Raw genomic sequence first — 10,412 nt, forward strand, 5'->3', positions numbered from 1 at the left:
ATTGTTTGCATATTTTAGAATTAAGAAAGATATTGAGATTTGTTTTAATCTGATAACTAATTCACCCCACCTCATAATTATATTGGTGGAATTTACTTTCTAACAATTGGTATCAAAGCATTAGGCCCTTAGCAAAAAAGGTTAAAAACTTAAGGAGATCTATGGAGAGTCATTTCAGAAAAAAAAACTCCAAGATTTGATCTAATTAACTTTGGAAGTTGGAAAGAAAAGATGAAGACACATCTGCTATGGATGGGTCCATAATATTGATTGATCACTATAAAAGAGAAAGATGCAATTGATGAAGACAATCTTGAAGAATGTGAGAGAGTTGAGAAAATACATTTATGCATAATATGCTTGCTAGAAAAGCACTCATGATATTGAAAATTATGAAATAGGATTTGGTGCTATTAAGGAAGAAAGTCTTGACAAATAGGAAGTTAGAGAAGAAAGAGAATTAGTATCACAAGTTGAAAAGAATAAATCTGATTGGATCATAGATAATGGTTGTTCCCATTATATGATTGGAGATATGAATGAATTCAATAGCTATGATGGTGGAATAGTTAGAGTTGAAAATAATGCAACCTCACATATTAAGGGAAAATAATATGTTGCACTTAATTAAAATACTTTTATTGATGATGTTTATTTTATTGATAGTTTGAAACATAATATTTTGAGTGTTGGACAACTAATTGACAAGGGATATCAATTGCAATTCACAGAGACAAAAAGCTGATTGGTATTGGTACAAGGACAAGAGGTAATGTTTTTTTAGTTGAATTCTACTAAAATGACATGTTTAGTTGCCAAGGTGGATGACAATTTGTTAAGACATAAAAGGTTTTGTCAAATAACAATATCATGAAAGTCAATACTACATTTGCTATTAGAGATTTGCCTAAGATTATGAAATCTACTAACATGATATGAAAATAATGTGTTATGTTAAAGCAAAAGAAATTTTATTTACAAGAAAGAAATTCACTACATCTAAAAATTTGGAGATTGTACACACCGATTTGAGTGGTCCTACAAAGACAAGAGCTTTATATAATGAAATATGTTTCATGAATCTTGTTGATGATTTTAATAGGATGAAATGGGTAGAATTTCTTAGAGAAAAATATTAAGAATTTGAGAAGTTTAAGGTATTCAAGAGAAGAGTTGAAAATGAATCTGGATTAAAGATTAAATTTTTGAGATTTGATGGGGGAGGAGAGTTTATTTCAAATGAGTTTAATAATTTTTGTGAAGATAATAACATCAAGAGACAAATATTAACCCTTAAGACACCTAAATGGAGTGAGATATCAATGAGAAGAAATAAATATGTAACAAAGGTAGCAAGAGATATGATGTTTGAGAATAATGTGGCAAAGATATTTTGGAGAGGAGTAGTGAATACAAGAGTATACACTATGAATATAGTACAAATCAGACAAGGTACTAGTAAGACCCCTATGGACTATGGTTTGGATATGCACCATTAGTTAAGTATTTTAGAATCTTTGGAAGAAAGTGTTACATAAAAGAGATGATTACATTAGTAATTTTGAATCAGTGAGTGACAAAGTTATGTTCCTTGGTTATTCATTGAAAGAAAGGCTTATAAATGTTTTAATCAAAGAACTAAAAAATATTCTTGAGAGCACAAATGTTAGAGTGGATGACAAGATTAAGTTTCATGAAAGAATACTTGATTAAAACTTTTATGAAGGGACTAATCCAAAGAGTAATAGAGAAAATGTTAAAGCTTTTTATGAAACTGATACTAATTTGTAGAATGAAGTATAGATAATGGAGCCATGAGAATTAATCTAAGACTAAACCTAGAGAAGAAATCGGAGTTGAACCAGTGATACTTAATAAGATTCTGATAAAGAATCATCCCATTGATTAGATTATTGGAAGCAAAGATAAAGGAGTCATAAAATGAAATAAGACACATTAAGAATTATGTTTGATTTCTCAAATTGAACCTAAAACTGATGATGAAGCTTGTAAGGATGATTATTGGATTCAAGCTTGAAAAGAATAAAATTAGGGAATTAGTCCCTAAACCTAAGCATAATAATGTTGTTAGAACTAAATGGGTGTTTAGGAGTAAGACGAACGAAGAAGATAATGTTATAAGAAATAAAACAAGACTTGTATGTAAAGGTTATTTACAAAAGGAAGGAATTTTCTTTAAAGCAACATTTGCATATGTGGCTAGAATAGAAGTAATTAGGATGTTTTTGGCATTTACAATGAAAAAACATTGTAAATTTATCAAATGGATGTCAAGATCAGGAAGAGATGGTTTATAGATTAAAGAAACCATTATATGGATTGAAACAAGAACCAAGATATTGGTATACAAGATTGGACAATTATCTAGTAAGTTTGGGATTTATAAAAGAAAAATTTGATAGTAATCTATATTTGAGAAAGAATGCTTATAGTTTATTAATTGCTGAGGTATTTGTTGATGATATAATCCTTGGAGGAAATGATGAAGCAAGTAAGACATTGGCAAAAGAGGTGAAGAAAGAATTTGGTATGAGTATGATAGGTGAGATGAAGTAGTTTTTGGGTTTGAAGACTATAGAAAAAAGGATGGCATATTCATATCATAAGCAAAACATCTCAAGGATTTTTTGTAGAGATTTAGTTTGGAAATTTGTAGGCCTATTGGTACACCTACGATTATCGGATAGAAGTTATCTAGCAAAGATGAATCCCATATTGTTGATAAGAAGTATATATCAATGATTGGAGGTTTTTAATATTTGACACACACTAGCCTTATATAACTCATGAAGTTGGGATTGTGACAATATTTTAGACAAATCCTAAAAAGTCACATTATGTAGCAGTGGAAATAATTTTTAGATATTTGAAGGGTACACCTAATTTTGTACTTTGGTATGATAGATCACATGACTTTATATTATTTTCATATACTGATATAGGGTGGGCAAGAAGTCTTAATGATAGAAAAAACACAAATTGTGAAGCATTTTGTTGAACTTGATGAAAAATCAATGCCACAATTCCAAAGAATCACTTGCAGGCAAAGACCTATCATAGAAGAGAGAAGAAAAAGGCTATGGAGGCTAGAATTGCTAGACCCATAGATGAGACATTCTTGATGAGAAAAAAGGAAAAATTTCTATAATCAAAAGTAAATTGAATTATTACAAAGAGATAAATCCTTATGAAAGGAGATCAAAACCCTTACAGGTAAAACCTAGGTTGCATATTAATAATTAATAAAAGAATTATTTATTATATGCCTAAAGTTTAGCTTAATTAAACTAGAGATAATAGGTGACTTAATTATTAAATCAATATGAATTAATTAATAAGGGTATGAATAGTGAAACTGAATGCAATATCTCATGTAGAAAGAAGAACTTAGAACATCCAGAGTGCAAAAGAAGTACAAACACCTATAATGACACAAGTCATATTTAACACATCATGAGGCTAATATCTTGGAAGGAATACTTACTTAAAAAAGGAAGACGATAAATACATTCAACATGAAACCCCCGGAGGCACTTTATAATATTGTGCAAATACAACAAAACACAAAGATGTGCAAGATCTTGAAATGCAATAGAGTGACACCTTATCTTAGTGTGTTTGCAATATTACTAGAAAATGATGTCAGCAAAGATCAAGAGAGACATAAGGCTGATATGAGATATAGTACAACCCATGAATAATCATATAAAAGAATAAAATTGATCTCTTAACCTAAAAAAGCCAAGATATCCACCAGAATGCCAAGATATCTCAAAATATGTCTCCTAGAGTGTAAAATAGAATCTATGAATTTTAATGTATAAAATTGAAACCAAATAGCATAAAAATTCCAAATAAACTACACCATCATGATGGGATCAGAACCAACTTTCTGACGATATCTTATTTGCAAAAGCAAAGCCTAGATGAGCAATTTATGGCCAAAAAAATACACGTAGGTCAAAAATAAAATTTTACCACCTTGGGATCCATGCCAAATACCTTAAAAAGTGTGAACACCAGGACCAAAAATCATCTTAGGAAGCATAACATTTTCATACAAAACTATCTCAATTTGCATACAAAATCCTGATTTGCATGCAAGAAATTATAGATTTGCATGCTAAAATGTCTCAATTTGTCTGCAATTTTTTTTATTTTTATACCAAAAAATAGAAAATCAATGTCTCAAGAAATGTGCCCAATATGAGAGCAATATTTTTTTCCTCAAATTTAAACTATGTCTAAATTGGACAAATTTTATTTGAAAATAGGGGCATTTGGGCTTTCTGAGCTAAACGATGATGTCTGTTTAGGCTCAAAGTGCACCATAAACTAGTGACCCCCCATATTCAATATAAAAGAACTTTGAAAAATGAAACCCTCTGAAAGAAAATACACATATTTGAAAGCCAAGACAAACCTCTCATAAATTAAATAGGGGCATGAAGATCTAGAGATTTGATACCATGTTGAAGTCGATGAAAGATCAACCCCACAGCTCCCAAGAATCACCTGCATGCAAAAATCTATCATAGAAGAGAGAAGCAAAAGGCTATGGAGGCTAGAATTCCCAGATCCATAGATGAGACATTATTGATGACTAAAAAGATAAATTGCTATAGACAAAAGTGAATTGAATTATTAGAAAGAGATCAATCCTTATAAAAGGAGATCAAAACCCTAATAGGTAAAACCTAGGTTGCATGTTAATAATTAATAAAAAGAATTAATTATTATTTCCCTAAAGTTTAGCTTAAGTAAACTAGAGATAATAAGTGACGTAATAATTAAATAAATATGATTTAATTAATAAGTAAATACTTTATTACTCAAACACATTTTTTTGTGGAGGTAGATTAGTTTCTTGGGTAAGCAAGAAACAAGACTTTATTTCATAGAGTACTATAGAGGCAGAGTATGTAGAGGTAGAAAATAACTACAATGAGATCATTTGGATGAAATAAATGCTAAAGGACATTGGGATAGAGCTTACGTAGTGTGTTATTATACATATATTGTGATAACACAAGTACAACATGTCTAAAAAACCTATGTTACATTTAAAAATAAATAAATCTATTAAGTATTAGTTGTTGAGAGAGAAGGCAGTAGAGAAAGAGACAAGATTGGAGTATCTTAGCACAAAGGAACAAATAGAAGATATATTGAGAAAACCTTTGGCTAAGGATACATTTGAGTACTTGAGAGGTATTCTTGGGGTTATTGCTAGAAAGTAAAGTCCTTTAAGATAACTTTGTAGGGGGGGGGGGGGGGGGGGGGGGGGGGTGTGGGTGGGGTGGGGAGAGGGTGAATAAAGTATATGATCAATGCAACTTTTATCAACCTTATCAAATCTTAAACATGTGATAAATATAAATAGAAAATATAAGAATATATGCATATGCATACACAATAACACTAGATATGTTAACTAGGGAAACCCTTGACCAGATGAAAAATTCTAGTGGGGATGGTAAAATGATGTACTAATATATAAATTCGTTATAAGAGGATGGACTCTATTAGGAGTGAATGAATTATATTCAATATATATCAATCCATGTTAAGAGATTTTGAATCCCTATGAGGAGATTCTAACCCTATTAGGAGTTGTGGAAAATAGAAGGACCCACAATCCAAACATCTCCAGGTAAAGACCACCAATCTCACTCTCCAACTAGCCTCTGTATTAGTCCTTTCAGAGTAATAGAAAATGTAACTAATCTCAGCAACTTTTTCTCTTTCTTTTTCCTCTTACTATGTCTTTTATGCACCAAAAATTCCTCAGATCTCAATACCTGATCTCTAATTTTGCATCACAATATCCCTTTAATTGCTTATTCGCATATACAAAACAATTCTTTTCTCTCACATACACTTTTTTACATATTACACAAAAGGAAAAAATCTTTCCTTTATGTACTAAATCCTCAACACAATTTATTGAGATGACCTTGAGGCTTTCCCAATTATAATTATAATAGGACGTCATTAAGATAAAATCATTTCATAATTACACAACATTGTTAGCTCACAGTCTTTGTAAAAATTTCACATATGTGACCTTAGACTTTGCACACTCACTCACATCATCATTGGAATGTCTTCTAACACTATCTAACTTTTCTCAACCGAATACTATCACTGTTAGGAGATAGAACCCAATTACCAAAAAGTGCTTCTTAAAAACTCCATCTCCAAATTATCTTCTGCATATCTTGAATATCAGTCACCAGTCTTCAACTTTCTATAAATGTACTTAACCTCATGATTAGAACACTATGTAGAACATAGCCTTGACTATGCTTAACCTTATCATCTATCATCAAACTTTGTTGCCTTGTTCTTTTTTTGCTACTTTTCCAATCTTTATAGAAAAATACTAAGTTGACATCAATGAAAAAGGCTACCATGAATACAACATACAATCATGCTACCAATATTCCAAATGCTCCATCAATGCTTAGGATACCCCCCATAGAAATACCATGAAAATTCTTGCTAACAATCTCCCACTTTGGCATTGATGGAAACATAGATGAAAAAACATCTAAGTTCCATGAATTCCAAATGCAACTCTCCTACTATAGTCATCTTCTTTTCAAATCCTCTTTATCAATATGAAATGCAACTCTACTACTGCTACTGCTCTCATATTTTCAAATCATCTTTAGCAATTGAATCTAAATCTCACAAGAACAATTATTTATCAGTGCTCCCCCATTGATATAACTCATTGATATGATCACTCAATACATCTCTCCCCTAATATATCAAAGGTGATCATCTCCTCCATTGTATCATAAGATTTTTTTTGCTCATCTCCCCCATTCCACGTGCTCATGTCCTTTCAATACATCTCTCCCATATTTTCATAACATGATTTTTTTTCATGCAATCTCTCCCCCATTATATGAGAAGATGTTTATCATGTACTCATCTCCCCCATTGACATCATTATGTCAATCTACTACTCAAGGAATCCAACTGGCTCAAGTGTTCAAAGACACTATTTTATACTAGTTACCAAGAGTCCTTTATGATTCTACTGAAACATAGATACTCTCCCATATAGGAAGCATCAAAATTCAATCCAAATAAAAAATAGTGCTTTGTATCACTAGATTGATATAGTCACTGCATCATAAAATTCGAGGGGAGTAGGGGCATAGCCCTAAAAAAACCACAAAAATACTCAAATGTATCCTTGGGTAAAGGCTTTGTAAATATAACCACAATTTGCCCCTTTGTATTATTAACATATTCTAGATTGAATTCTTTTTTTTTTCAAAATTTTCTCTCAAAACATGATACTTAATAGATGTACTTAGTCTTAGAATGTAACACATGATTCTTAGAATTACTATAGTTGTGTTATCATAATGTATGATAACAAGTTATAAAACTCAATTGTAATTATAATCTAATTGTAATTATTTTCTGGTACTACATACTCTGCTTTTGTTGTACTCTATGAGATACAATCTTATTTCTTTCTTTGGCAAGAAACCAACCTTCCTCCAAGGAAAAATGCTCCATGAGTTGTACTCTTTTTGTCATTCATATGGCCTAACCAATCTGCATCAATATATGCACATAGAATAAAATCATTTTATCTTGATGCAGGAGCATCTTGGATGTAAGAGAAATCTTGCATCAACCAAAAATATTTTATTTAAGTTGTTTGAGTAAGGGCTATCTTAAGTAGATTTATTGCCTGTGGTGGCTTTCTACTCAATAAGTTAGTCATACAAGGTCAAAATGTAATAATTTCAAAGGTGGATATTCATCTTGGATATATCAGACTACCAATTGAGGGTCAGTGCCATATTATGAGTATTCATGGATTTATTGTGGATTTTTGGTGTGCAATTTAGGTACTAAATTTTAGGCTCATCATTCAAGGCCTAAATGTGCTTGAATGAGGCCAAAAAACTTGATAGATGGACCATTTCTTGGATCTAAGCATGTAGTTCAAAAGCTAAGGATTTCAAAAAGTGGTTATAATAGCCAATCAGAGCAACAATTAAAAATTCATGGCCTTCCAAAGTTGGGATAACTAAAACTTCCAAAATAAATGTCAAATATGTATTTGGCCAACTCTATATGTATTGTTAGGGTCTATCACCCCTAGGTATTAGGTTTGAGTGTCTAGAATCTTCCCGAGTGGCATACATTTTCCTATTTAAACAATGCTTGTACATTATTTAGGACAACTCTAGGTGATAGCTCACAACTTTGTCTCACAGATTACTATAATGAAGGTGCCCATGTGAGTTAGTATATTGTAATTCTATATTCTATAGTTATGCATTTACAACATTAATAAGAAGCCCATATGTTTTTCTCACAAATTGTTGTTTTTTTATTTTTATTGTTGTATGTTTAAGGTATTAAGGGGAGCACCTTTCATCACATGGTATCATTTCTCACCTAAGCCACTTGAGCCACCTTTTCCACTTCATCATGTGGTATCATAGACTAAGGATCACCTGAGCCACCCTTTCCACTTGAGTAGTGTAACTCTATAATGCACTCCTAAACCACATATTAAAAACTCATTAGTTGGTGGTTCAAATCATTAATAAAAAAGATTGTACTATAAATTATCATCCAAAATTTTCTTTGAAATAATCACTTTTCAAGTGTATCATTGAAGTGAATATATCAAGAAGAATTTGAGCCATTCTTTCCACTTAAGTGGTGTGACCAATATCAAAACTTACATACCATGTACCTCTATTAGGTCACAAGTATTAAAACAAGTGCATAAGGAATGGGTTGGATAAAAATTTATTTATTATTCTTTTGAACTTGTAGGCCTTTTTTTTTTTTTCATCTTGAAGAAAAAGTGTTAGGAACTTAGGACACCTTGTTCTAAATGATGTCTTGACCTTCACACTCGATCAGCCTAGGACTCATTCTTTCCATCATCATTGGATCCTCTCCAAACTCTTCTACAAAATAATCTCTCTTTAATTATATGTTTTCAATGAATTGATTAAGAATCATGTGAGCCATGCTTACCATTTTACTAATAACATTTTGTAATATATTTCTATAAACCCAAATAAAAAAATCATTAGATGGTAATTCAAAAAATTCATAAAAACATTTTATGTTAATCATTATAAAAAACCCATTAGGCAGTGATGAAAACTATTAATTGAAAAGTGGGAATTTAAAATGCAAAGCCATTTCCTACAAGCATAGTCTCGGCTTAGCATTGCAAAGGTGTACTAATGATCCAATTGGAATGGGGCTTGAAACCATATCAATATTGGGGCCAAGGATAGGATTAAGCCATTAACTGACTTGACTTCCCTTAGAGACTAAGCATACCTAGATGACTTAGATGACTACTCTTAATTTGAAGGCCTGAGAAAGCAATATAAATAGACCCCAATAAAATTGGCTATAACTAGAATTCATGGTAACTATATAATATTGAAAGCCACAAAACTACCACCTTTCTAGGTGAATTTATGAACCTAGCACCTAAAGTTCAATGGTGTGGTTGGCCAAAGAGTTAAGTTGACAATATTTTGAGGCATAAATGCTAAACCCATCAATTCACCCCAGTCCAAATTTTGATCTTCATCAACCACAAACACATTACCATAGCCTTGAATATCTTCTCCTTGTGAGGCATATTTTTTTTTCTCTTCTAAGGAATGGCTAAAGAGCTCATTAGCCACTCCTCTTATCTGATCTATCAAAGAAATTGGAATTCCATGTTTCACAACCTGAGGATCAATGCATCTTCAACAAAACTACAAATCCAATTATCAAAAATCTATGTGGGTTTTAACTATGTATTCTAAATGAGTTTCATGATACTTGAAAGAAGCCTTAGTCTACACAGGCCTTTGAAAGAATGTCCATCTCCTTCTATCTTTCCTTATTATTAGAAGGCAAGAGAAGCTTTTCCATGTCGATTATAGGGACTTTCAAGACATAAGAAAGTGATGTTGAAGATGGCCTCTCTTCTTCTGATCTTATATATCTCTGAGGAATCTTATTGAAGTTCTTAACTGTAAGCTCCTGCACACTCTCTATAGCAACAAAATTGCTACCCCAACTTGGACTACTGAAAGATTCACCAGTAGGGGACATCATTCCTTTGATAGTTTTTCACTTGCCAAAGGAAACATACCAAAATTATATTGCAAGTGATGAGAAACAAATCTAAATTTCTATCTAATATTGTAATTATTTAGTAATTTTGTGTTTCATAGATTCTTTCAATGTTTCTTCCTTGATGATTCTTATGCCATTTTTGTTTGTTATTTTTTGGTTGGTTGATGTTTTTCTATCATTATATTTCACATATAATATCATAGAGTTTTCCAAAGATCCTCTTGCTTTTATGCTTTCTTTGTAACTGG

The 10,412-nt window shown here is 31.5% G+C and overlaps 1 pseudogene; it reads right to left on the minus strand.

Annotated features, from left to right (window-relative positions):
* Positions 1–8,901: 8,901 nt before the first annotated feature.
* On the minus strand, positions 8,902–10,140 carry LOC149545507 (protein LATERAL BRANCHING OXIDOREDUCTASE 1-like; annotated as a pseudogene).
* Between the last annotated feature and the right edge of the window lie 272 nt (positions 10,141–10,412).

This window comes from Cupressus sempervirens, chromosome 7 (assembly GCF_028749045.1).
Source record: "Cupressus sempervirens isolate cs-2001-9-10 chromosome 7, ASM2874904v1, whole genome shotgun sequence".
NCBI classification, from domain to species: domain Eukaryota; kingdom Viridiplantae; phylum Streptophyta; class Pinopsida; order Cupressales; family Cupressaceae; genus Cupressus; species Cupressus sempervirens.